This window comes from Chlorocebus sabaeus, chromosome 9, assembly GCF_047675955.1.
Source record: "Chlorocebus sabaeus isolate Y175 chromosome 9, mChlSab1.0.hap1, whole genome shotgun sequence".
In the NCBI taxonomy this organism is placed as follows: domain Eukaryota; kingdom Metazoa; phylum Chordata; class Mammalia; order Primates; family Cercopithecidae; genus Chlorocebus; species Chlorocebus sabaeus.
The window spans coordinates 61417543-61444573 of NC_132912.1; the positions used below are offsets into that span (position 1 = coordinate 61417543).

At 54.3% G+C, this 27031-nt stretch overlaps 1 protein-coding gene across 9 annotated transcripts in view; it reads right to left on the bottom strand.

Moving 5' to 3' along the window:
- ZMIZ1 (zinc finger MIZ-type containing 1) overlaps positions 1-27031 on the bottom strand; it is a 263905-nt gene that overhangs the window by 188683 nt on the left and 48191 nt on the right. For all 9 annotated transcript variants that reach the window (XM_073019022.1, XM_007962831.3, XM_007962828.3 and 6 more), the window contains exon 2: positions 2811-2921. The gene's annotated coding sequence lies outside the window, so the exon portion shown is untranslated. The remainder of the gene's footprint in view (positions 1-2810; positions 2922-27031) is intronic.

Consider the following 27031-nt stretch of genomic DNA (forward strand, 5'->3'; position numbering starts at 1 on the left):
TCCTTGGCCTTCGACATCAACCTAGCAAATTTCTCCTCTTTCCAAGGCCCAGCTTAAATGTCACCTCCTGGGGATCCTTTCTGATTTTCTTCCATAGGGGAACCTACCACCTATGCCAGGCAGAACCCTGGCTCCGTGTGCTGTGGTCCCACACTCTGACCCTTTAGCAGGTCACAGAGCCTCCCAGTGGGTATGCAAACAGTGGCTACCTCTCCAAAGGCCTAGGATTCCTCCAGGCCTCTTGGGTACCCCAGAGCTTTCTGCTGGCCAAGTTTCCAGAGGACAATCCTAAGGATGCTTTACAAAGGAGTCGTGGAGAGGAAGTTACTAGTTCATGCTACAAAGCAGACCCCAGAAAACAGCCTATCTTTCTACTTGCAAGAAAATGGCAGGTATGCCTGCAAATACTAGGTCAGAAATAAAGCCCAGATAATCCCAGAAGCCTCCTTGGGAACCCCCTCTAACATGGAGGGGCTCTCTGGGAAGGAGGGAGGGAAAGGAAAAGGAAATGTTGAATTGAGGAGGGTACAGTGTGGTTAATAAGCACCCAATCCTGGCTGTGCTACTTCCTGACTGAGTGGACTGCCCTCTCTGAGCCTCAGTTTCCTCATTTGCAAAGTGGGTAATAAATGACCTATCCCTGAAGGGAGATCATGGGAGAAAAGAGCATAAATGTTCACATCTGATGACCTGGATCTGAAGCCCAGCTCCAACACGCATGAGCAGGTGTCCCTGAGAACCTCGCCTACATTTATTGTATCTCGATTTCCTCATCTGGAAATTGCTCGGTAAGACCTTCTTCTCAGGCTTCTCAAGAGGATTTAGAGAACTCACAGAGGCAATGTGCCAGTCTTCTGGCAGGGAGCCAAATGTGGTTGCTGTACCAAAGCTGGGCACTGCAGGCTCCCAACTCCTCAGGGGTCAACAGGGAAGTGCAGGTGGGAAAGCAGGAGCAGGGATGACACAGACCCCCACCACCTTGTGGGAGGCAGGCAGGGTGGACTGTGGTGCCCATGATTCAGAGAGTACCAAGGCCCCAGGGGATGAGAAGCCTGGAGAGGAACAGCCCCAGCATCCCCACTCTGCCTGTTTTCTTCTCATGAGACTACTAGCTTCAATTTGTTGAACCCCTGCAGAGTGCCCAAAATTGCTCTCCACAATCTACACAGCAGCCTCTCGTCCTTGCGGCCACCGTATAGGAGGTGGACGAGGACGATTCCTGTTTCTAGATGGGGAATGAGGCCCAGAGAGGGCAAGGGCTTGTCCATGGTCGGTCGCATGGCTGGCCCTCAAGCCCCAACACCCTCCCCAACATACACACAAACAGAGCTCCAGCTCAGCCTCGGCCCAGGCTGCCCAGAGCCTCCCAGGACCTGCTGGAAGCTTTTGCTGGTGCAGAGCCATCGACCTCTGAATTGCCACTTCTTGTTGGAACGCACCCTGCATTGTGTGTGCGTGGATATGCAGCCCCGTGTGTGTGAGAATGCTGTGTGCTTGTGAGAGTTTGTGCCCGTGTATGTGTGTAGTTCCAACAGGAGTTTGTAAATGTGTATGTGAGCATGCAAGTGCATGCAAGTGTTATCTGTGTGCACCCACGTGGCATGCAGAAGCGACATCTGTGTACACATTTGTGAGGAAGTGTGCATTTGCACATCTGTATTATCTGTGCACTCACCACCATTCATGTCTGTATGTGTATGCACATCCTGCCAGGTTCTGCTCCATCTACTGCTTCTGTCTCCCCATACTATTGTAACTCACTTGGGGTCACCTCCCCAGAATTCTCCCCCCAGCCTCTGAACCCTCTCCACGCCACTGTTATGGGGCTTGCCACATCATCGGGATCTTTCTGTTTCTCCATGGAGCAGAGACTGGGACAGGCCCCTTTCCCTTGCACTGCAGTGGGTACCTAATCCAGGAGTTGGTACACAGTAAGTGTTTAATACAAGCTTAGGAAAATGAACGTGAGGTGCAGAGGGAAAGAAAGCCTTATCCAGCCTACACACCCCTCCTCTAGAGGGGGCCCTGGCTGCCACCTCAGAGGTACCTGGAGGCCAGGCCTGTCCCTGCCGCATCACATCACATGTGATGTCATGACTGCAGACCCACCAGGAGCCTGTCACCTGGTAAGAGCCCCCCTCCCTTTTTCTTGAGTTGGGACAGGATCCGGCACTTCTGAAGACACCCATAATTGCCCTGATCCCCACCCCCAAGAAGAAGCTAGGAGCAAGGCCAGAGGCAGAGTAGGCCGGGGGGCAGTGCCTGGCACACCGGAGCCACACAGACCTGGACTTGAACCCTAGGCTCAGCTAGGTGTGCCGCCTGGGGCAAGTGAACTTCCTGAGTGAGGTTCAGTTTTCTCACATGTACAATGCTGGTGATTACAGCATGCCCTCATAAGGCTGCTGTGATGCTGAAAGAAGTAACAACTCTACAGTACTTCACACAGTACCCAGAATACAGTTAAGTGCTTGTTGGGTTAGAGGATATCATTACTGTTATTTCCATAGACTAGAGTAGAAAGCTGAGGCCCTCTAGAAGGAAAGGGCTACCCAAGGCTACACTGAGAGTTGGCCGCAGAATAAAATCCAATGTCTAGGCCCCAGGTCAGGACACTCACCACCCTCCTCTATGTGGTTTCCTTTGAGAGGAAAAGGCCAGGGAACAAATAAAGACTGAGAAAGAAGCCCCACCCCTCCCCAGCCCTCTGGACCCCTGAAACAGCACCATGCACTCTGGGTGGCCCATACTCCCTGTCTGCCCCACATCAGCAGGTGCATGGCACTAGAGGGCCAGCCCATCTTACTCACCTGCTCAGGCCTCCGCCGAAGGACCAGGACTCAAGTCTGCTGAGAGCGTCTGGAGGACGAGGCGGCAGCCCCAGCAGCAGTACGAAATCAGAATACAGCTGCTGTTGAGTCCTGTGGGAGACAAGAAAGGGGACAATGAGTTCCAAGCTCCGACCCTGCGGACAGCCCCTCACCCACGTCACGGACCTCTAGGTCCTTGCTGCCATATCCTGGAAGATGGAACTGGCCCACCAACGTGGAGCTACCCTAGACACCGGATACCGCCCCGCCACTGCCAAATAAAGGTCGCAGCTCCTGAATGGCACATTCGAAGCCCCAGCTCCGGCCAAGAAGCCCTGCAGCCCTGAAAGCCACGGACCACAGCAGCAGCCAAACCTGCCCGCCCACCACTGGGCTCCAGTCAGCCCAGCCTCCCAGAGCCCCTGGCTCCGGCCTTGGCACATGCTGGGTGCCCCGATCAGAGCTCTTCTCCCCACTTCTCTGTCTTTCAAGGGCCCCTGGCCTTCAAGACTCTGCTTAAGTGCTTCCGTGGAGCCCTCTCCCACCTGCCCCTCCTTGCTCGTTCGTCTCCAGTGGGCTGTGCACCTGGCCAACCCTGCCTCCTCCCGCTTCCCACAGGACACTCTCCCGCTCCAGGCCCAGCTCCTGGACATTGGGAGTGAGGCCTAGTTTCTCTCTGTCCTCTGAACTGGTTAACAAAGACCACAGAGACTCCTTGATGGAGGAATGGTGCCGTGAAGGTGTGCAGTGAACAAACAGAACAACATGGGACGACTGAAGGCAGGAGGCCTCCCCGCATCCCTTCCTCTGTTCAATTCTAGAATACGGGGTCAGGTTGATGAAAAGAAAGAGACTTGGTGAGGTTGATACTTTTCTCTGTCATTTTACAAATGAGAAAACTGAGGCCCTGAGAGGGAAAGGGTTCCTCACATGGCGAAAGGCAAGGCTGGAGTGAAGTCCAAACCTCCTCAGGGATGGAAGCAGTGTGGCTGTCTTCCCCCCAGCTCCTGCATTTGCAGACCCCTGGCTCCCCTGACTGTTGAGGGTCAGGTCAACCATAAAAGGCAGCTTCTGGGAAAAGGAGAAGGCAGTGGGAGGCTTCTGGGGTGGAAAAAGTGCAGCAGGAAAGCTCATGCTCAGAAAAGAGGGATCAGCCTCAGGGCTCCACTTCCCCCGTCCTGGGGGCCTGAGGCTCAGGGCGGGCAGAGGGGACATCATGGGAAGCCCCTTCCAGTGTCCACGAGATGCACCTCCAGCCCATCTGGGTCTTCTAAAGTCCCCTTCTGCTGGTGGGGCACACACTAGACACTAGTCCCACCACTCTGAAGAACAGTTTGGAAGGGTCTCTTACCCTGTGACCTCTCCCATGACCCAGCAACTCCATGTCCACAGAAAAATGTGCATATGTTCACCAGAAGACATGTGCTAGAATGCTCGTAGCAAGGCAATTCATAACAGTCAGAAAATGAAAACTTCTCAAATGGCCACCAACCACAGAATGGGTCAACTGGTGTTTCCACACAACAAACTGCTGCACAGGCTTGGGAATGAGTGATCTGCAACTTCATCCAACAATACCACGGGTAAATCTTGCAAACATAGTGTTGACTCAAAAAGCCAGGCACAACAGAGAATACACTTAAGAGATCCATTTATATAAAGGTCAAGAAGGGCAAAAAGACTCTACGCTTGTAATAGACGAAATACGGCAGGGTCCTCGGGGGTTCCTCCTATCAAAAGGTGGAGTCTGTTCTTCACCCACTGAGAGCTGGCCTTGAGAGTTGTTTAGATCAATAGGATTCGGTGTGAATGACATTTTATGAGTTATAGAGACTAGGCCTCAAGAGGTCCTGCCATTTCTACCCTTCCCTCTCTTGGGAGGCTGCAGGCCATGGAGGGAGGTGTCTGTCTTCCTGGAGGGTGGGGAACTCCCCCGGCAACAGCCAGCACCCACTGCCTGTGTGACTGAGGCCATCTGGACCTTCCAGTCCAGCAGACCCTCAAAGGAGACTGGAGCCACATGAGCCGAAGGGAATCGGGGAGAAGCCCAGCCAAACCACAGAACTGTGAGGTTTCATAAATGGTGTCTGCTTTAAGCCACCAAGTTTTCAGGTGGTGTGCTGGGCAGCAGGAGATAACTCACAGCAGGCTGGAAGTCAGGACAGTCAATATCCTTGGGGGGGGGGGGCAGTGACTAGAGGGCACAGGGGGCTCTAGCCGGTCTGCAAGGTTCTGTTTCCTGATCTGCCTGGCGGCTACAGAAGCATGTGCCCTTCAGGATAATTTGTCAAGCTACAAATGTAGGAGATACACACTTTTCTGCATGGGTGTAACACTTCAATGGGAACTAAAGACAAATCTTTCCGTGGCTCTCTGCCCAGGTGAATCAGGTCAGCCCCGCCCTGGCCGGCTGGCCTCTGTAGCCCACCCCCGCCCTGCAGGCTCTACGTCACTCTTTTATGCACCTCCACAGGCTGCATCACACCTCCACCCCAGGATGCCCTTCCCCTTCCTACCATGCTCAAGCCTGCAGTCAGATGGCACCTTCCCCTGGAAGCCTTCCCTGACCTCCCCAGGCCTTGCCTGGGTGTCCATATTCACACAGTTCTCTCTCTGGGGCTGGGTCTTCCCCAAGGTGTGTAAGTCTCTCTTCTGCCTTCCCAGCTCTCAGAGATCTCCAAGCAGAAGCTCTGTCAGGGTTGGGTGGCACCCCTATTCCTCTTCCCCCAGGGTCGAGACACCCCCAGCCATACTGTGATTGGCAGAGCAGGCTTCAGGGGAGAATGGGGGACTGGGATCACAAGATGGGTCAGCTGCCAGCACCCAAAATGGCAATTCTCTCCCGGGGTCCCAGCCTTCTCCCACTGGGATGGAGAGTGGGGCTGAATCTGGGGGTGCGGAAAGGGGCTAAGAGTGCAGGGCTTATGGTGGGGATTATACTCTCCATTTTGCAGTAGACCATGATGCCCAGTAAATGTGCACCACTCCTCCCCTCTTAATTATCTATTAAAACAAAATTGGGAGACCCATGGTAGGAGTATAATGCTACATCCTCTGGCAAAACAATGCGAACTGCTGGGCAGACAGAAGGAAGAGCTGTAATGCCAGAGTCTGGGCATCGGCTCCACCAAAATCCTTCCATGTATTGACTCCATGAATTGTCCATCAGCCCCGAGTGACTGAGAAGGCGGAAGCCCTCCCACATCCGACCTCAGGTGAGTGACTGGCTGGGGCCTCAGCTGATCCCTAAAACCAGGGCCTTGGCCTGGCCACCCCTCTAAGAGCCTCTTGCCCCCATATTTGCAGCTCCAGCTCTGTCCTAAATAGATATGTGGCATCTGGGGAAATCTCTCAGCCCTCAGGTCCCCCCAGTGTCATCTAAGAGCTATGGCTGACACAGTGATCTCTGATGAGCCAGTTTTCTCTCCCATGGGAGGAACAGAGTTCCTGATAGGCCAAGGTGGTGCTCAGGCCCAGCCTCTTTCTGCCTTCCTCAGGGTCCCCACTCTACCGGCGATGATGCTTACCAGCTGTAGGATGATGCAGCCACCTCACACACTACAGGCAGGCCACAGCACCTGTCACCTTCCTGCCTTCTACCTCCAGGACCTTTTGCTAAGAGAGGAAGCTCCTTACCCAGCAGAGAGGCCCAAACAAGCCAGAAAGTGGCGAGGCTGGGAGAGGGAAAGACATCAGATCCCAGGAAACACGGTCTGTCCCGTAGCAGAGAGAATTCCAAGCCCACAAGGGCAGCTGGGTAGGTCACAGCCTAACATCAGAAGCAACTCTGGACTAGAGTACGCCTTCCACAAGTGGGTCTGCTACCTTGGGAGGTGGTGAGTACCTCATTCCCAGAGGCATGCAAGCAGAAGGGAGCTGCCACGTGGTGCCGTGGGTGCTGTAAGCACCAGAACAGAGCTGGACTCTGCAGTTCCCAAACTCCTCTGCTAAGAATCACCTGGGCTGATTGTTAAACCCACAGCTTCCCAGGCCTCTCCCCTGGGAATGGAAGTCTATGGGTCTGGAACACAGCCCAGAAATTTAAATTTTTAGCAAGTCCTCTCGGGTGATGCTCTGCATCTGGAAAGTTTGGGGGAGCACTGGCAGATGACCCTCCAGGTCCCTCTGAGTCCCTCAATCCACTCCACCACCCACACCCCATCTGGAAGACACCACCCGGGCAGCAGCCTTACTGCATCGTTAAAATAAAAATGATTTAGAAGCTTTAGGAGGGGGCAAAGATGTCAGGGGAAGGGGAGATTCTCAGCCCGTGGTGATACTGGCGGCAGCTCCTTCCTAGCCCCCCTGGGCCCCCCAGAGCCATCCAGAAAAAAAGCTTAGCATTTGAGAGGGGGGGTGCTGACAGCTGTTCAGCTGCTGCTCAGTGAGGCCCCGGAAAAGCAATTATCTTGCTCTTAGCAGAGAGGAGCTGGCTTTTACCCGCCCCTTCCCTCCCTCCCTTCTCCCTCCCACCTTCACACACACACACACACACATACACACACACACACTCCCAGGCCAAGATGCTGTGGCTGGCTCTGAACCCGCCTTCCCCCACCCCTAGCCTCCAGATTTCTCCGACTCACTCAACCTCCATCCTCAGAGCACATTTCCAACACTTAAATCATTTAGCCCGCTAAACCGGAGACGGCAAAATGGGTGCTATTTCTTAAAAACATACAGAGAGCGTATTAAATTATTGATAGCCATTAAACAGGGGGAAAAAATTAAACAGCTCTCAGCTCTTATCAATCATTCATGCAGTTTCCACTGGGGTGTTTTCTGGAGAGTGATCACTCTGGCAACCCGGGGAGCCAGCTCCTGCTGGGCAGGGAAGGCTGCCGCTGCATGGAAACGGAGGGGGCCACCCCAGTCCCCAGCAGTCAGCGGGGCAGCACTGCCCTCAGAGGGGATCAGGGGCAGGGGTCAGGCAGGCAAGTCAGCCTCTCTCCATTTGCAAACTCCCACCTCCTCTTCGCCACACCATTAACAAAGGGAGACTCCAGCACCGCCTTCAAGAACCCCCTTAATTAAATCCAGCCTGCTTTTATTGAGCTGATACTACACATCAGGCCTGTAGGACCCACAAAGAAAAAACCCTCAAGGCACCCACCCAGGCGAACGGGCTCCAAACGTGAATATACTACACTGTGACAGGAGCCGTCAATGGAGAGGGGGCTCAGAGGAAAGGGGGGCAGCCTTGGCCAGAGTAGGGGGCCAGGGAAGTCTTCACCAAAAAAGTCATTCTTGTGTAAATTCTTGGAGGGGGAGCAGAAAATCACCCAGACAACGAGTTGGAAAGGGCACTCTAGAAAAAGGGAATGGAATAACTCAGGTGAAAGCACAGCATAGCGTGGTACCTGTATCTCAGCACCCACCCTGCCAACAACAGCCTGTGGGGTGGGGGCCTGGGCACAGGAAGTGGAGTGTGGAGCAGCTGGAACTTCAGCCTCTCCTCCAGGTACTGGTCACATTAAGGCCAGGCCAGGGGAGGGAAGCACAAGGCCAGGACCCTCCAGGTGTGGATGGGCAGGAGGTTGGGGTTCACCCCAGCTGCCCGGGCAGCAGCACCTCCACCCCCGCATGGCAGATCCATTTCCTGGCTCTGACTCAGGACACCTAAGCCAGTGTGACGCAGACCACGGAGGCTGCAGGCCCAGTATGCTGCCGATCTCTCGGCCACAGACAAGCCTGGCAGAGCTGCTCAGGAGACAGGCTCCCTCCTACCACTGAGCCATGCCAAGGACCTCGGCACCAGAGCTGTGGGAGCCAGCAGACACCTGATACCACCCAGCCTCGCCGCACAGGGACCATCCACAACCAGAGGCCACTTGAGGCTCCGAAGCCAGGCCTGTCCCTGCCCTGGTATACAGCGCCAGCTCTGTATGCTGAAAGCTGTTCAGAAGCCCTCACTTGCTGCCTTGCTCAGAGCCCAGGAGATCAGGAGCTCAGGATCTCAGGAGCTGGGAGCCAGGAGCCAGGAGGAGGCCCTGCCAAGTGTTGATAGCACCCTCGCCAGAGAAAGCTGCTGTCACAGGGAAACATTCTGGGGAGAGTGGCTGTTTACCACCAACGCCTGGGACCGTCAAGAGATAATCAGAAGAAATTAAATTTGCTAAGTTATGAAAGATATAAAGGAACCCTCCCTCCCCAAACACCCAGATATTTTGACCTGGACAATCAGGCTGCTCTCTTTTGACCTGGTTTGGGGGAAATGTCCTTAGATCTGCAGGAATGGGCGGGTGGTGGGATATATGCAATCAGCCAGGATTGGGAGACTGGGTCCTCAGTTCTGCCTGGGCTCTGCCATCAACCCTTCCCTCTCTGGACCTCGTCTGCTCCTCTCCTCTGTACAGGGACAGATACACATTCCAGGCTCCTTCAGCCATGCTGATATTACAGGGCAGAGGTGGCTTCCAGGCAGCCTGTCCACAGAGCCTGCCAGGAACATGGGGTTCCTGAAGCCTACCCCAACACCTCTGCTATGCTCACCCGAGGACTTTCGGTGATGGAGCCCAGTGGGTCTGAAGTCATCAGCCATTTCCCTGCTCCCTCACACACCTGTGCTCATACCTGAATTGCTACACGTAACCCCCTCCCTTTAGTTCAGCCTCCACACAGGTACAGGACCTGTGCCGAGCGTGGGTCCAACCTGGTACAGAGCAGGCTGTCAAGGAAGGTCTGCTGACCAGCAGAATCAAGACAGGAATGGGCAAGCGACCCTACAACCCAAATTGAACACACCTGTCTCCCACTCAGGTACTAGCCCTGTCTCCCCACTGCCAGCACATCCCACTGCCAAATTTTCAAGTCCTGCAAGTCCTTCACTTGTGAGTTGTGTCCACACTTCTAGAAGTCTCTCACACCCTCTACACTCCAGCCATACCACAATTACTCAGTGTTCCCTGGATGTTCATGCCCCAGGGCCTTTGCATATGCCATCACTTTTTCAGCCCAGCCAAGTCCTACTCTGGGTCAAGTTCTAACTCCCCATTTGTAACTGTCGCAACACTTTACACTAAACTGAATTCTGTTCATATTTGTTCCAAACACTCAAACAAACCACCCCAGCCCCCAGCCTGCAGCCCCCGATCAGCTCTTCCTAATGGCTAGCCTACATCACACCTGCTATACTTTTAAAAACCATTCCCTGGATAGTGGGTGAGACGTTCTCAGCCAAGTATAAGTGAGACTGTATTCTTGGAGCTCCCTAAACTGAGGGAAGGGACAAGCTTGGGAACTTCCAGGCAAAGCCAGCAGAAATTGGCCACAAATGAATCATTAACTCTCAAGTCGAGAGCTCCGAGTAGCTGGTGCCAAGGTCTCAGGCTCTGGCCTGTGTGGGCCCACTTGGCCTCCCTTGGCTCAGGCCTGAGGGTGCACATCCCCCATCACCCCCCACCCCTTGGCCATCTGCTTCACCCCACAGCCACTGGCCACTGAGAGCAAAGACTGGGTAGTCAGGGCAGGCCAAATGTCTGATGGGAGAGGGCATCCCTTTCCCCAGGAATGACTCCAAACTTTTGCCCACACTCTTCTCTCCTTCTGGAATGCCATCCCTTCCAGTGAGCTAAATCCTCTTTGTCCTTCAAGGACTGGCTCCAGCCTGGCCTGCCTCCTCCCTTGCCTGCCCACCTGGGCCCCATGACTTCTGAGCCCCCGCAGCCCTGCCTGTGTCTACCAGCTGTCTCCTCCCTGCCCTGGCCTGGGTGCCAGGGCCTTGTTTCTTCAGTGAAGCCCCTGCTAGGATGGGGACATTTCATGCTCTACTGGACCCTAGCAGCTATCATTAAGTTGGGCACAGACTGGGAAGCCCACTGGTGATGGGAACTGCTCATGGGCTCTGTGCACAGGGGCCCTGGTGGTGGTCAGCCCAGGAGCTGGGCAAGGGGAGCAGGTGGGCTGGCAGCCATCTGCATAACTGTGCAAGGAGGCCCTGGCTGCCAGTGGCCACCCCATCTGGAAGCACAGGTGAGTGCATGGCAGATGATGTATTGATACCTGTAACTGGGATACCTGTTAATGAGGTATCATCTATGTTTCCAGACTTCATGTCCATCGGTCACGAAGTTCATGAGTTTAAGCCCTTCTTCCAGGCAGCTTAGAAGAACTATGGTGAAACTGGAAGCCCCAGACGGCAGTGTTGGCAGTGGGGGCTGCAGTCATCACCTAGCTCAGGTAAGACATCATGTTCCCCTGTGGGCCTTCTTTCGGAGCCTCTGAGCCAGGTGCGGTGCAGCCACCATGTGATTCAAAAGAGATAGGTAAATGTAACCACTGGCTTCCCACTGTGGGGCTGGGTGGCTGCAGGGGGCACAGCATTCAGGGTCCCAGGAGCCAGCTCCTTTGTAGTCCGCCAAAATCAGTACCAACCACCTCCTTCCCCAGGGCACCTCTTTCAGGCTGAGGCTGCCAGTTTTAGCATGGCCCTCCCAATTCCCTGGAAGAAAAGCTTGAACTCTTCTTCGGTGGGACGGATGCACATCAAGTCTGGAAGCACAGATCAAACCTCATTAATAGGTATCCCAGTGTGATATTAAAGCACCATCCGCCATGCATTCACCTGTCCTTCCAGACCAAGTGGCTACCGGTATGGCAATAAGGCCGGAAACAAGAATAACAAATACCACTGATTTGAGCAGCTGCTTTGTGTCAAGCTCAGTGCTTAGCTCCACACACATTTCTCCTGAATTCTCCCACCATGTCAGGAGTAGATACTACTATGAACATGCCCGCTGGAAAGATGAGAAATCCAAGGATAACAGACACGAAGACGAAGTAACCTTCCCACATCCAAGGCCAGAGGGTGGCAGCATGGGGGTTTGGATGCAGGTATCTGGCCCAGGCCCTGCATGCCACCCCCAAGCGCCCAGCACCCCTCGTCTCCCTTGCTCAGAAAGCTGGAACAAATGCTATGGGTACCACCCTGCAGCCTTCACTGAACCTTTTTCTCATCTGACCTTCAAAACACTCCATAAGACCACTGGTGAGGGTCATTATTGCCACTTTACAGATGGGGAGACTAAAGTCTGCTGGGGGAAGGAACTTCTCTAGCAGTTTCTGCACCCCTTTTGTCCTCACAATAACCCCATGAGGTGGCTGTTGCTAAGACCATTTTGCAGGTGGGAAAACACTGAGGATGGGAGAGGCAGAGGGGCTGTCTAGAGCCTGGGTTTGTGCACCGGGCTGCCTGACTCTTGACTGGGCTTCTTCCATGACCCAGGGCTGTCCTCAAGGCCTGGCACAGAATATGGGCGAGTGCGTGGGCATGGGGGGGAGAAATAAAGGGTGGATCAGGAACCCAGTGTGGGGACCTGGGGGTGGGCGCCACATCCCTCCGTCCCAGCCTCCCCTCTCCAGCACCATCCATATGGAGGTGGGGTGGAGATGCTGAGGACAGATGAGGCTACCTCCCCAGTTCCTTCAAGACTCCTGGGTTGGGGCACTCTATACTCATTTACAATGACAGAGAGTCTTATCCACGAGCCTAATGATCAGGCGGGGGCAGTCAAGCCATGCTGGGCACTGGGTGTGTGTTGCACGCAAGGATGTGAGTGTCAACAACACCCATAGTGAAAAAGACAGGATGAGGTGGCAGTTGCATGCCCACACGTGTGCACACAGACACATGCACACAGGCACACTTGCACAGAGGCGTGTACACCCCTCACCAATGCACATCCACACTGGGACACACACAGGACAGCGAAGAGACATCCACTTCCCAGAGCCACAAAGAGATCAACACAGAGAGATGCAGCCCAGAGGACATAGGCACACGGATGCCTGCAGAGTGCAGGCAGACACACACATGTGTGCACCTGGGCACACCTGTGCTCATCTGCACACAGGCCCAGAGCAGCACACACCTGCATGCTGGGCTAACACAGTTGACGGGCTGTGGGCAGGGATGTGGACAGCCTCAGATGCACACAGAGCATGTGGGCCTGGGCGTGCCCGCCCAGGCATGGGTCTGGGTGCATGCATGTGAGCCTTGGTGGTGGTCAGCCTCGGGAGCCAAGCAGGGGAGCACGTGGGCTGGCAGCAAGGTGGGCTTGCAGAATTGTGCAAGAAGCCCCTTACTGCCTCTGTGCTGATGGAGTCAGGCCCGTCCAAAACAGCCCCATAAATCAGGACGCTGCCTGCTGCAAGCATTTACATCACCGTCCCCGGGATGCAGAGCTTAGAACAGAGAAGCAGCCGACCTCAGGCCCTGCCCCCGATCTGTGTGCATTACGGGGAGATGGTTGGTATTTGGCATTCCTTCCACCCAAGGCCACCTCCCCACCCTTACCCCAATCAGGTCCCCTGTCCTGCTAGCCCACTATGTCCTGCCTCCCTCAGGCCTTTCTTCCCCATCCCACCTTTCTTCCTTCACTTTCAGCCTGAGATCTCAAAGTGCACCACCAGCCTCAGCACCACCATCCCATCCCCAGTGCTGAAAGCTTCTCCCAGCAATCAGCACCCTAGGACCTAGGTATGGGTGGGTTGGGTGAAGAGTCCATTTCCAGACAGCAACACTCCAGGTGGTTATCAGATCCAAGATCTGAGCTGGGGTTCATATCCAGCTCCACCTCGGATGAGTCCCGCCACCCTTTCTCCCAGCCTCACTTCCCCTGTCTGTAAAGTGGGGACTGGAATGGGCCCTCCCAGGGCTGCTTGTCCTGAGGATCTGCTGCCTAGGGAAAAGCTCCTCTGTGGATGCTAATTAATTATGACTATTAATAATACAACCATCTGTATCTCACAGTGGAGCGAGGATGATTAAAACTGGGCCCTATGCCCCAGTGGCAGAATAAATGGGTCTCCGGGTGGGCTTCGGTGTCAACACTAGCCTGGAAGCAGATTGCTGGTGACTGTGTTGGGAGGGGTTCTTTATACTGCACAGACGGATGCTGAGAGGAAGGACGGAAAGGCAGGCAGGCAGGCAGAAAGAAGGTGGGGAGCTGGCCTACCAGACGACGAACAATAGACAATTACCCCATGCCAGGGCTCTCAGGCAGGACTCTGTGCCTGCCCCTGGGACAAAGCAACTGGGTCTTTTCAGCTCTTCTCAACTCCACCGCCACCCTACAACACAGCCCAGAAGTCCCAGCTGCTGGAAGTAGTGAGGGGGTAGGCATGAGTGCCATCCTCTGTCCAGAGAAGTTTTGGAGGCTGCTATCTGCCAGGGTCAGGCCAGTGTCCTCCCTGCCTCCTGCAAGCTCTGCTCCAAGTAGCGTCCATGGATGGAGGAGCCTTTCTGAATGCCTCCGAGTAGTGTGGACGCAATGGAGATGGTCCCTCCTCCCACCGCGCAGCGGGGCCCAGTGCACCTCTGACCTCGCCCATCCACTTGAACGCTCTTTCATAGTGAACACATCTACCTCCCACCTCACATTCACCAGACTGTGAGCTGCTCTGACCAATCCACCTCTGAGAACACCACCGGCGTCCCCCCAGAACCCTCACCCTGAGTCAGACACTGGTAACCCAGTAATCCTCACAACAGTCCCATGTGTTTTTACACTCATTTTATCAATGAAGACACTGAGGCATAGAGAGAGAAAGGAACTCACCAAAATTCACATGGCCAGGAAGCAGTTGAAATGCAAAGCATGCTGTTTGACTCCTGAGGTCTAACCCACTAGGCTACAAAAGCTGACTGAATGAATGAGGCTTAAATAGCAGGATGCAGAAAGTTTTGAGCTTTGTAAGTGGACACCAAAGTGGCTGGAAGATGGCTGTCACGGGTTCAGGCCAGATGTCTGCATTAACTGGCTGTGTGGCCTCAAGCCAGTCACTTGCTCACTCTGGCCTTCAATTTCCTCACCTGAAAAAAGTGAACAAATGGAGCTGCTCCATCCCCTGGCCAGATGCAAAGGCAATGGAAGAGTGAGTCCTCTGAAAATGATCAAAGCGCATGATCATGAGGGCTCTACCCACAGCAGCCAGGACTTCCAAAGCAGAGCCCAAACGCCTGTTCAGGCAGGAGCACTCAAGAACAATAGATGAAGGATCTGAAACCAGCGCTGTCCTAGAAAATCTGGGGCACTCGGCCACCTGCACGATGCCTGTAGTGAGGTAGTATTACATGGGCTGCCGCCAAGCCAGGCGGAAGCACCTCTCCAGTCCCGTTTGTCGATCATTCTTGGGTCTCATCAACACATTTAATGGGTACCGACCCCGCATCCAGCCCTGGCAGGGAGAGGGTATGGAATGCACAAAGTTTTCCTAAACTCAAGGGCTGAGTGTTGACCCTCCAGGGCCTGCAATGTGGTTGGGGGATGCCCCCTTGCACAACAGGCAAAGATCGGCCAAGGAGCATCTGCTAAGTTGCTATAGGAGCATCGGGGCCTAATCACCCACTGATCGCCAGACTGGGTGCTGGTGATGCAATGGGGGCAGGATCTAGCCACAGGCTTGGGGGAGCACGTGAGTCAGAAATAAAGGCCTGTGTGCCCCCAGGCTTCCTTCTCACACCCATGGCAGGCTGTACCAATTGGTCCCCACACTCTCTTATAGAGCTCCTTGTAGCCTCAGAATTGCTACTCCGTATAGCACTCCAGGCTGTCACTCCCAGGCAGAGCATAAAACAAAACCTACAGCACTTGAAGTCCCTGTTAGTGGAGCAATTACTACATTCTGCTGGGGTCAGCTACATCTGGGAGAGCTAAGGTCTTGGTCTCTGGCCTGGGAGATAGCAGCTGGCTGGTGTCAAGCTTAGACCCTCAGTTTGGGAACTTCAGTGGAGAGGCACAGAGGGCCTGGGGGTGGGGGGATTTGGTTTTGCTACAGAATCCCAGCTTCTTGGCCAAGACTCTCCACGACAGTGGGTTCCCTTGGCCCGGATGCCAGGATGCGGCTTTCTGTAGCCCTGCCGTGTTAGGGAGTGTGGTGGTCACCTCTGGGTATTGTGCAATCAGAAGACAATTTACCAAAATGTCCCTCCTGCAACCCCTCCCCACCCATTCCTTCTACAAGGGCACAGAAATCAGTGAGCACTTAGGGGAAGGACAGTTTGCAGAGCCCCTCACATTTCCTCCCCATCTTCCTGATGTTTGTCATTTCCTTCTGCCATCAAAACTGCCATTAGCTTAACAATCAATTCACAACTTTTGCATAAATACATGTATTTGTAAAAGAACTTTATAATACTACCTTAAACACAAAATCAGCCTCACTCACCAAGGATAGAAGTGAAACACAAAAACAAATACAAGGAGAACAAACAATGGCATTGTTTTGCTGCCTGCCTGCTGGAGGCTCTGGGTCCTGCAGGTGCTCTCTGTTGAAAAGGGACACCAGCAAGTATCCAGTCACTAGGGGCTGTCCTTGACACAGACAGCCAGAGGGCTAGAGGGGACTGGGGGCGGAGGGGTTTTCTCAATCCTGATTAACGTGAACTCCTAAATGCCAGCGGTCATTTTTGTTTACCTTTGAGGAGCAGAAAGCAGCTCAGTTCAGTGGCACTCTCAGGATCAAGGCAGCCTGTAACAGGTCTGTTACACAGAAGAGGCTCAGAGAGGTGGGCCCACTGGCCCCAGGTAACACAGCAGTGAGTGGCCAAACCCGGCTTCCGACCCTGATCTCTTGCCTGAGCACAAGGTCTCTCTTCGCTGTCACCGCCTTCTTTATGCCACACGGAGGCACTTAGGCAGAGCAGAGTCGCTGTGACCTGCGTCTGGCACGGTAACAGTTTTTACACCTGAGGTTAACAGCTGTGATTTAAGAGGTTATTTGTCTAAATTTTCGGGAATCAGTTTCTCAGGGAGGAGACAACTAACACATTGGGCTCGGGAAGCTAGTCTTTTTAGAAAATATTTATAGCATTTCAAGACAGTTTGGTGGCAATTGGATCTAGCATCTGCTATTTTCCTCACTTTCCACCATGGCTCTAAAACCCATGGCAGTTAAGACACACACACACACACACACACACACACACCCCCACACACACCCACAACAACAACCCAACAACAACAGCAACCACATCAACGCTGATAGGAAATCAAGGCCCATCGTTTCTTTGACGAACAAAACATGAAGCTGGCATGATTTCAGAAGGCTCATTACTGCCTCTGGTTAAAACCCCAGTGCGCCTCCTACTAGCAATACCTAAGGCTGATGCTCAGAGCGCCATGGCCAGAGGGCCAGTCCCCAAGGCTACGATGAGGTTCACAGCCTCCAGAGTTGGGTTTGGCAGGACTCCCAGACCCGAGGCTGTGGCTCTCACAGGAAGCCCCAATAGCAAAAGAGCCCTTCCCTGAAATTTGGATTCTGGCTACAAACTGGACAAAGACAGGGAAAGAAGGCAACCTCTGGAAATCAAAGACATCCTACGACCAGGCACTGAGTTGGCCCATCTCTGTGCATTACCTTGGTGGGTATTCACCCATCCAAGCTCAGTGACGTCTATTGTACCCATTTTGCAGATGACAAAACTGAGGCTTTAATAAGCCAGGAGATTGTCCTGAGAGCACAATGGCTTATATGGTAATCTGGTCCCTCTGACCCAACCAGGCAGCCTGGTGCTCCCACCTCACCTCCAGTGACCACCTTGCACGTGGCTTCTATGCACGTGGACTCTATACTCATCTGCTCCCCGAGGTCCTGCAAGGTGACTCCCTAGACCAGCCTCCAGGTCTTTACTCACACCATGACCCTCTCAATACCAAATCTCCGTCATTGAAAGGCTGCATCTCACACGGAGACCCTGAAGACCTTCTACTCCATCCTGGGATCTCAGGTGGGATTCTGAGGTCCAGAGAGGGGAGGGGTCACCACATTGTCTGATGACCAGATGAAAGTGAAGCAGGTCTGCTGTGAAAAATCCCAGAGCATGTTGCTACTCCTGCTGTCCTTCCCATCCCAGTCCAGGCATAGGAGAGGCAGTTGCTAGTTCATAGTAAGAAGTCAGCCCAGCTGGGAACAAGGTTGGTGGTGACACCAGGGCTCGCATCCAGCCAACGGCAAATGGTGCTTGAATGACAGACCACCTTCCAACTTGTCCAGGTCCAGCCTTTTGGGCAGACGTCGACCACTGTGCACCCCCAACCACACCCGCCTCCAAGCCAGCGGACCAGAAGGCCCTCATCCATGATGCACCGGGACAAAACCCCAGGCCAGGTCCCCAGGGAAGCACTTGCCCACACAGCCTGGCTCCGGGCTGGCAAAGAGCCCCACGGGGGAGGGCTGTGCCAGCCTGGGGCCTGGTGTGCCCCATGCAGCTGCTCCCCCAGGGGCTCCCCTCTCCACTCTGATCTCAACAGACACCGAAAACCTGTGTCCAGGTTGGCATCACCCCTTGCCCTCCCTAGCCCAGATCCTGTTCTCCCTCCACCCTCCTTTTGGATCAAATGCCCTCGCCAACCCCACCCACCCAGGCATCAAATCCAAAAGTCAAGGAACCATCCTGGTTTCTGACACTCCCCCTCAGCCAAGCCATCTGCCATTTCCACCGCTCACCCTCCTTGTGTGCGGATCTGCCCACTCCTCGCCAGCTCCTTTGCCTGGGTGGGGGCGACAGCCCCTCCTTGGCCTCCTACTCTCACTTCCTTCCTGCTCTTCCTTATAGCTGTAAAGCTTTTCCTGTTTACAGCCCCCCACCCCAGGCATCCCCACAGCCCTCGAGCCCCATGCAGCTGGCACTACCCGCTCCCCGTTTCCCCACATCCTCAGTTCTCGGGCACCAAGCATATTCCTACCCCCGGGCCTTTGCACCTGCTGTTCCCGCACACCACCTCCTCCACCCACAGTGGCTGGCTGCTTTACAATTTCTCAAGGGGTCTTCCCAGACTGCCCTCATTCAAAATACATGCTGCCTCCCCCACCCCAGCCACTCCATAACACATCACTCGACATTACTACTGTACTGCATGCCCCACAAGCTGATTACTGTCCTTCTGTGCTCCTCACCCCTGCTCAGTGATGTTAGCCCCAGGAGGGTCAGCACCTCCTCAAGCTGGTTTCCTGCTTTCCATCCAATGGCTACATGGCTGGCTGGCACAAAACTGACACTTAATAAGTGTTGGTTGAATGAACAAGTGAGTGAACTGTTACGATTTTGTCAGCTCACCATCATCCCCTCAGCTCCCTGCCAGCCAGGCTGGGAATGATCCCACTTCTCAGATGACAGCACTGAGCGGCGGAGAGGTGCTATGCGGGCCTGGTAGCCTATGGCAGCAAAGCAGCAGCACGGCCTCCTGGTGTTAGGCCAGCACTGCTTCCCAGGTGGCACCTGGGACTTGTCTCCAGCCAGACCAGGGAAGGGACCAGGATTATGGAGTAAGAACCCATGTTAAAGTCATGAAATCGGGTGGCTCCAATATTTCTGTTGCAACTTGAAATGCTGTGTCTCTGAAAACCAGATCCCGTCCCCGTGAGCTGGTCTCAGCCTCAGCTCCTGGCCCCGGGCAGCCTTGCTGAGATCCCCCCACACACCCAGTTCTTTCTCTCCCTGGGTCCTGGAATTCACTGGCCCAGCCCCGAAGCTGATGGAGCAGAGGACGGGGCAAGGGAGGCCTCCTTTCCTGGGTGGGGCAGGAGGAAGGGGCTGAGCCAGATTCAGGTCACGCTGCTGCACCCACAGCCCTCTGAGGGCTAAAAATAACCATGTTTATACACTTCCAGAGCCGGGATTTCTGCTTCCCTGTGAGAGGGGCTACAGGCTGCGTTCCCCACTGCATGCCTTCTGCTCCAACTGGGCGAGGCCTGGTCCAACAGGCTAGGACCTGGCTTTCTGGGTTTGTTCCCTTGGGTTGTTTGTAGGTGGAGGGAGGTGAGGAAAAGCTGAACAAGCTGCTGACTCCAGATGGAAAGAGCTTATTGCTAGGGGACAGCTCTTCCTCCTAGGGAGCAGGAACCAGAATTACAGAGACGGTGGAGAGATACTGACCCACGTGAGGTCCCTGGTGCCATGGGGTGGCTGGGAGCCAGTCGGAGGTCCCATTTGCCGTGTGACCTGGAGCTGGCCGCTCCTGCTCTCTCTGGTCCTCAGCTGCCTCCCTGCATTGTGGCAGCTGACGGTAATTGACAGCTGCTCCTCACATCACATCCTCAGAGAGGGGAGGGACAACGGTGGAGTCTCAGTGTGTGTGTTTGTGGTGGGGGACAGTGTGAGAAACAGCTCCAGCCCCTGAGGCCCCATGGCTGTCTTCAAGGCAGATGACGGAGCACACCTGCCAGGACGGCTGTCACCTGGCCACCCGCCTCCCTCCCTCCCTGCCCTGGTTCACCCAGATGGACTTTACCACCAGAGGGGCAGGTGCCAGTTGCCTACCTAGAGATTATCCCTCCCACTGCACAAGTAGGCCCTACCTTGACGCCATGGCTCCTGTGAACGTGACGGTGCCAATAAGATACATGAAGGCCACCAGACATCCACTGGGCCGAGGACCTCACACACTCCAGGATCCAGTAGCCCTGGCCTCTCTTCTCTGACTTAAGAGAAGAAAGCCTGGCTGACTTGCTGCCCCTAGACAGGAACAAAGTCCATCCCCGCTGGCCTGGATTCAAGAGCTGTACCCCTCTGACAGCAACCCCCCAGCACTCTGAGCCTTTGCATATGCTGTGCCCTCTGCCTCAGATGTTTTTCCCTCACTTCCTGACTGGGAATTTCCCACTCATCCTAGAGGACTTACTCAGTTGCCCTCTTCAACAGCACTGTGAGCTCAGCCCTTTGCCTGTGCTGTGAACCCCCTTCCATTAGACAATCAGTAGCGCCCCCAGCGCCAAGATCTTGCCTTCCTCACCCCTACTGCAAAGAGCTGCAACTGTATGCTGAATTACCCATCAAGGGGAGAGCTTGGTCCTCCTCTCTCCTTGCTGTGGCCAAGTCCACACCTAGCAGCCCCTCAAGCTGCAGTCTGCAATCAGCTCCACCCTCTTCCTTCAAAGGCTCCTGTCCTCTAGGGACCTGGCCTTTGTGCTCCTCATCAGACCTCCAGTTTTCAACCAGATTTCTAAATGCACCTGGCCCAGTTGTGCTGGGGTAAGAACAGCATCTGCATGTTGAACAGGCACCCAGGGGTGCTGTGTGCAAAAGCCCTGAGGGCCAAGGGCACCCCCACGGCACTTGGAATTCACTCCCTTTAGACACCACAGCACCCAGGGCCCCCGACGACCACCATGCTCAGCTCCTGCCAGCCACATGATATCTGCAGCATTGTCTGGCCCATACCCAGGCCCCTGCCAGCAATGAGCCTCATGCCCTCTGTCCTGGAATGCAGCAGGGCTCATGGGACCCCTGTGAGAACATCCTCCAAGCAGCCACCGCAGCTACTGGTCTGCAAATCAGATCTGAGGACAACATTTTTCACCCCAAAATCTTTCCTTGTTTACCCCGAGTCAAGGATAAACTCCATTTGGCATTCAAGGCCCTCTGGGATGTGATCAGGCCCCCACTGAGCTCCCGAGCTTTGCCTCCCACCCACCCAGGCCTGACTACCTCACCTGCCCTTTTTTTTTTTTTTTTTCAGAGATGGTGTCTATGTTGCCCAGGATGGTCTTGAATTCCTGGGCTCTACCGATCCTCCCACCTTGACTTCCCAAAGTGCTGGGATTACAGGCATGAGCCACCATGCCCAGCCCTCACGTGCCTCTTTCTGCTGAGCATTCCCCAACTCATCCTTTGGGCTGAAGCACAAAGGTCACCTCCTCTGGGAGGCCCTCCTTGAATGCCCTCCCCCAGTAGGCTGACCTGAACCTGCCCCCTTGGGGCTCCCCTCATCAGGGTTCTTGTTTGCAGCCACCAGCCCCTCATGCTATAGGTAGTACCTGGCCAGTCTTGTTCCCTAGCGAGGCTCTAAACTCCTAGGGTTGGGCCAGCACCAGTCATCCAGGGCCACGCATTCAACAAGAGACATGCTCTGAGCATCAGGGTGTGTGGTCCATTATACCCCAAGTCAGGTGGGCATGAGGACCTGCACTGTGGTGATAAGTGACATTCAGAGTGGCTGGAGACTTGTTCGGGTCATACAAGCAGTAGTGATGGGAGCCACACCGGGTAGGACCATGTCAGCACCGTGCTCCTACCTGCCACCATAACCAGGACCTCCAGGTGGTAAAAAGAAGACCCACCTGCTTTTTCAAATGCACCTGTAGCTCCTCTCAGTGCTTCACCCTGCCACTCCTCTGGCAGAAAGAGACATTTCCTCCAAGCCCAAGCCACAGGGGGTTTATGGAGAGATGTTTCCCAGGCACATCACCTGGGAAACGCAGGACCAGCCATCCTCCACCACCCAACAAATGCAGGGACTTGGGCTCCACACTGGGAGGTCCCAAGCAGGACATGGAGGCTCAGGGAGGGTTGGAGGGAGCCGGGGAGGGTATGGGGGCAGACCTGGGCCCAGAGGCCACCGCTCCCTGTTCCCAGTGCAGGGCAGGTCCCTCTGTCTTCCACACCCCAGTTTGACAAGATTGTTTCTTCTTTCCTGAGGCCCGGGGGGCCTTGCAACCCGCCTTCTTTTAAAGGCAAACACAGATGCAGAACCAGCCAGGAGTACATCCTGGTGTTCTGTGGAGCCATGGGGAGGGGGAAGGACCTTTTCAAAGGCAACCTGGGGAAGGGCCAGAAGCAACCCTGCTCATGGGAGCATGGGGTCCCTGTGCCTAGGGCACTCTCAAGGAACACTGGTATCCAGCACCAGCACACTGACTCCCAGGGCCTCACGGTGGGTCCCCAGCAGGTGCACCACAGTGATATCTGCATCAGAATGTGCCCACACCCAAGCCACCCCCACAGCCTAGGGATCCTCCGCTCTGGTTTCCAGACATAGTGGTACTCTCGGGTGGGTGGGTGTTGAGGAGGGGGTGCAGGCCTTGCTGGGTCTCAGGACCTGCTCCCAAGCAGGTGAGCTTGGAACATTGAAACCCTGACTCACTTCTGGAATCTGCCGCCAACATGGTTCCCATTTGGCTCGTCTGCTACTCAAAGTCACCTCCAGCCTCCAGGAACCAATGCAGACGTCTGCACCACAGTCAAGTCCCCAGTCTCAGAAGTTTTCCAGCGCCCAGAGGGCTACTGACAAATGAAGCCTGAGCTCACTCACTGCCCACCCAATCTCCTTGCTAATGATGGTGACCTCCCAGGCCCGTCCTCAGTAGGATGCTGAGCCCCCAGTCACATGCCACCTCCTCCACATGGGCACCCAAGGGCCACCCTGCTCAACCCCAGCCTTAGCAGCAGCTTAGAGACGCAGGTTTTGAGATCACCTGCACTCAAATCTCAACTCTGCTTCTGGGCAGCTGTATGAGTGCGGATGCCCCACTTCAACGCTCTGTATCTCACTCTATGGCTCTCAGATGACTGGTGGGTTCACTGGGCTCATTATGCAAAAGTAATGCCAATTATTTATCAGGTGCTTGCAATGGACCATGCACTCATACAAGTATTCATTCATTTATGCTTGCTAGAGTCCTTCCAGGTAGGTGGTCAACTACCACCACCTCCATTTTACAGGTGAGGAAACTGAGGCACAGAGCGGTTGAGTCAGTTCCCAGAAGTTGCCCAGCTGCTAAGTGTGGGACCTAGGATTCGGAGCCTGCCTGTCTGGCTCCAGAGTGCTTGTGCTAACCACCACACTACACAGCCTCCAGGCAGCTTCTGCCTTCTCTCCAGTGCCGCTGGGGCCTGGCCTGGCCTGGCCAAACTCCTCACTCTCGCTTAAACTCCAGGATTCGTCATGCTTCAGGGCCTGGGCCCACAGAGCTCCCCAGTCTAACAGGCCCTTCTCCTAGTCTACCTGGCAGACACTTCCAGACTAGCTCACACACTCCATTTTCTCTTGACCCTTAGGTAGGAATGATCATTTGATCATTCCCCACAGCCCCAAGCCCCAGGCTTCCATCAAGTCCTCCAGAGCCCCCAAAGGCCTCCGAGGGCCCAATGGCATCTTGAATCCAACAGGGACTCAGTCAATGCTTGGAGAGTGCCTGAGTGATCCACAGAGTCAGGTCCAAAGGCTTTGCCCATCCACGTCTGCCTGAGAAGCCCCTGGTAATGAAGCCGCACGGAAGGGCGCCAGTGCGCTGAGGCCCCTCCAGGAACTCCTCTTCCTCACACTGTTGGGTGGGGGGTGCAGTTAGCATCCAAGCAGCCCACAGAGAGATGCCATGAAGACCACATATGTTGTGAGCACAAAAGCCCAAAGTGACAGAAATTGATAAAAACTTCACTGCGCCACTGACACCCCATATATCAAAGGCCCCAAATCTCATTCTCTGCTTGCCTCCAATTTCTATCAGAGCTTGCCAGCTGCACATTTATTGAGAAGTTTGTGATCTGACAGGCACTGTATTACCAACATTAATGATGCATCAGTCTCTAGAATTACTGGGGAAACAGTCCAATTGATTTTATTATTATCTCGAGTTCGTCACATTGCATTCCAGGCAGCTTGCTACCAGTTTTGAGCAAGGCCCAAAGTAAATAAACAAAGGTTGCAGGGCCAGGGCTGACCCTAGGCGGGAGAACCTGGACTTGTCCCGGGACCTTTAGTGACAGCCCTTGCACCCCTCAGCCTCCTCTGCCCTCTATGACAGCAGGACAGTCACTGAAATAGCAGGTGATATTCAGTGGCAGACAGCCAAGTCAGGGGACCAGTCAAGGGCTCGGGCCAGGCCTCCCTTCATGCTGCAAAGATGGAGGTGGCCAGTGGGAGGCAGAAATAGCCAGTGATGTCATGTGTCATGTGTCCCTTGGCTGAGGCGGGGAGCCAGTCCCATGTAGGACCCACCAGCAGACACAGGCATGTCCACAGCTGAGCCCATGCCCACAGCAGGCTGGCAGCACTGCAGGCGGCCCAGGGGCAAGTGGAGCTGGAAGATATCCACGGTGTCCACCATGTTTCAGCTGCTCTGCCCCTGCCCACCGTCCCCGAGACACACGGGACCCCTCTCTGTCTCTGGCCTTCATACACAGTTTCCTCTGCCTGTGTGCTCTCTTTTCGTACCCCATCATCTCACGGCCCTCCTCAGAAAGGTCTTCCTGTCTCAAGGCCCCCACACTCACCTCTGGGTGGTTTTCTATTCAGCACTCTGTTTGTTTCTTTCTTGGCAATTATCATAATTTATAAAGGTGTCCTTGATTGTGATTGGCTTGTTTACCTGGTTTCTCTCTTTGGCTCCCAGCAGACAGGGATCTTATCTGTTCTGGCCATTGTCCTATTCCCAGAGCCAAGCAGGGGGCTGGCACCCAGCAGGCCCCCACACCCAGGTCTGAGAACAGGCATTGACTGAAGGAACCTGTCTCTATCAACCCCTCAAGGCAGTGTTTCGGGTCAAGAAGTGCTCAAGAAAACGGCCAGTGATTTCAGAGCCCTCCCCACCCCTCACCTCCACCTGCCGGAGGTTCTTTGAATTAAAGCTGTCTCATTTCTTTTTCTTTTTCTTTTCTTTTCTTTTTTTTTTTTTTTTTTTTGAGACGGAGTCTTGCTGTGTCGCCCAAGCTGGAGTGCAAGTGGCACGATCTCGGCTCACTGCAAGCTCCGCCTCCCAGGCTCACGCCATTCTCCTGCCTCAGCCTCTGTAGCTGGGACTACAGGCGCCTGCCACCACACCCAGCTAATTTTTTTTTTTTTTTTTTTGTATTTTTTAGTAGAGACAGGGTTTCACCATGTTGGCCAGGATGGTCTCAATCTCCTGAACTCGTGATCCGCCTGCCTCAGCCTCCCAAAGTGCTGGGATTACAGGCGTGAGCCACCATGCCTGGCCTAGCCGTCTCATTTCTACTCCTTGTGCAAACATTTGTCCTTCAGGGCTCATCTCCTGCCCCTCTCCTCCAGACCCACCCTCCACATTCAGCTTCCTTTCTCCAGCCACCTTCAGAGGCAGCAAGGCTGGTGGAAGCTAAGGACCTGAGTTAGGCCAGGAGCCAGGTGGAAATCCCAGTCCCACAACTGAAGCAAAGCATATAACTGTCCTATGTTCTGCTCAATTACCTCCCCTATAAAACAGAGGGGAGAGGCCTGCGGCCCCACCTGCCTCATGGGGATCTGCAGGTTCAGCAACAGAGGAGACATCCCTAGATGGCCACACACAATACACACAAGCCACCTTTAGCGCTGCTGTCTGCTGGTGCTTCAAACGACCACCAGTACACACATGCAGGGAGTCCAGCAGCCCCAAGATGTGGCTTTGAGAAAGGCTTAGAACAATGAAGTCTGACCTCTGAGGAAGAGATTGATTGCACCCTGAAGATTAACCAGGAGCCACACGGGGTGCGGGGGTCTGCACAATGTGTCCAGATGAACACGTACCGAGGGGCCTCCTCATGGCAGCCTTTGTCAGGTGTGTTCCAGGCCCAAGGTAATAGATCAGGAACCTGGAGAAGATGGGACGCAGCATAGGTCTGCATTCAGAGCAGTCAGGTAAGAAGGATGAGGCCTCCCTGACCTAACTGGAGAGACCTGCCTGACACTCGGAAAGGCCGAGAACTGGTTAGGTCAGGAGAATAGGGTTGGCTCTGCACAAGGGTTACTGTCAAAAAGCAAAGGGGTAAAGAAATGGGCCTGGAAGGGGCAGTCTTCTAACTATCGGTATCATGGTTATTGTTTTTTATAACAGTGCTATTGAAATGAAATCAGGAAAATATTTGACTTAATAGATAGTGTTCTGCCCTCAAAACAGATGTTTTCCCCTTGAAATGTATGTTATAGACATGATTGATTTACGAGCATTTACCATGTGGGTAGCCCTACGCTGAGCATTCAGTGTACATGAGTGTATTTTGTCTTCCTAAGAACCTTAATTGTTCCCACTTTCTACCCATGAAAACTGAGGTCCTGAGAGGAAGCCAAATGCCCAAGGTCCCACAAGTGGAAGACACAGGATACGAATCTAGGCTGGTCTGAGAGTCAGAGCTCCTGTAGTCAGCTGGGCAGGGACAGCCCCGTCTGGCCCAAGGGTCCCAGGCCTCTGATCAGCATCCAGCCCCACTGCTTACTTGCTTTCTCTCTCTCTTTCTTTTCTTTTTTTTTCCAGAGGGGCAGGGTCTTGCTCTCTCACCCAGGCTGGATTGCAGCGGCACAATCATGGCTCACTACCGCTTCAACCTCCTGGGCTCAAGTAATCTTCTCATCTCAGCCTCACCAGTAGCTGCAACTAAAGGTGCACACCACCATGCTCAGCTAGTTTTTGTATTTTTGGTAAAGACAGGGTTTCACTGTGTTGCCCAGGCTAGTTTTGAATTCCTGAGCTCAAGCGATCCACTCACCTTGGCCTCCCAAAGTGCAGGGATTAGA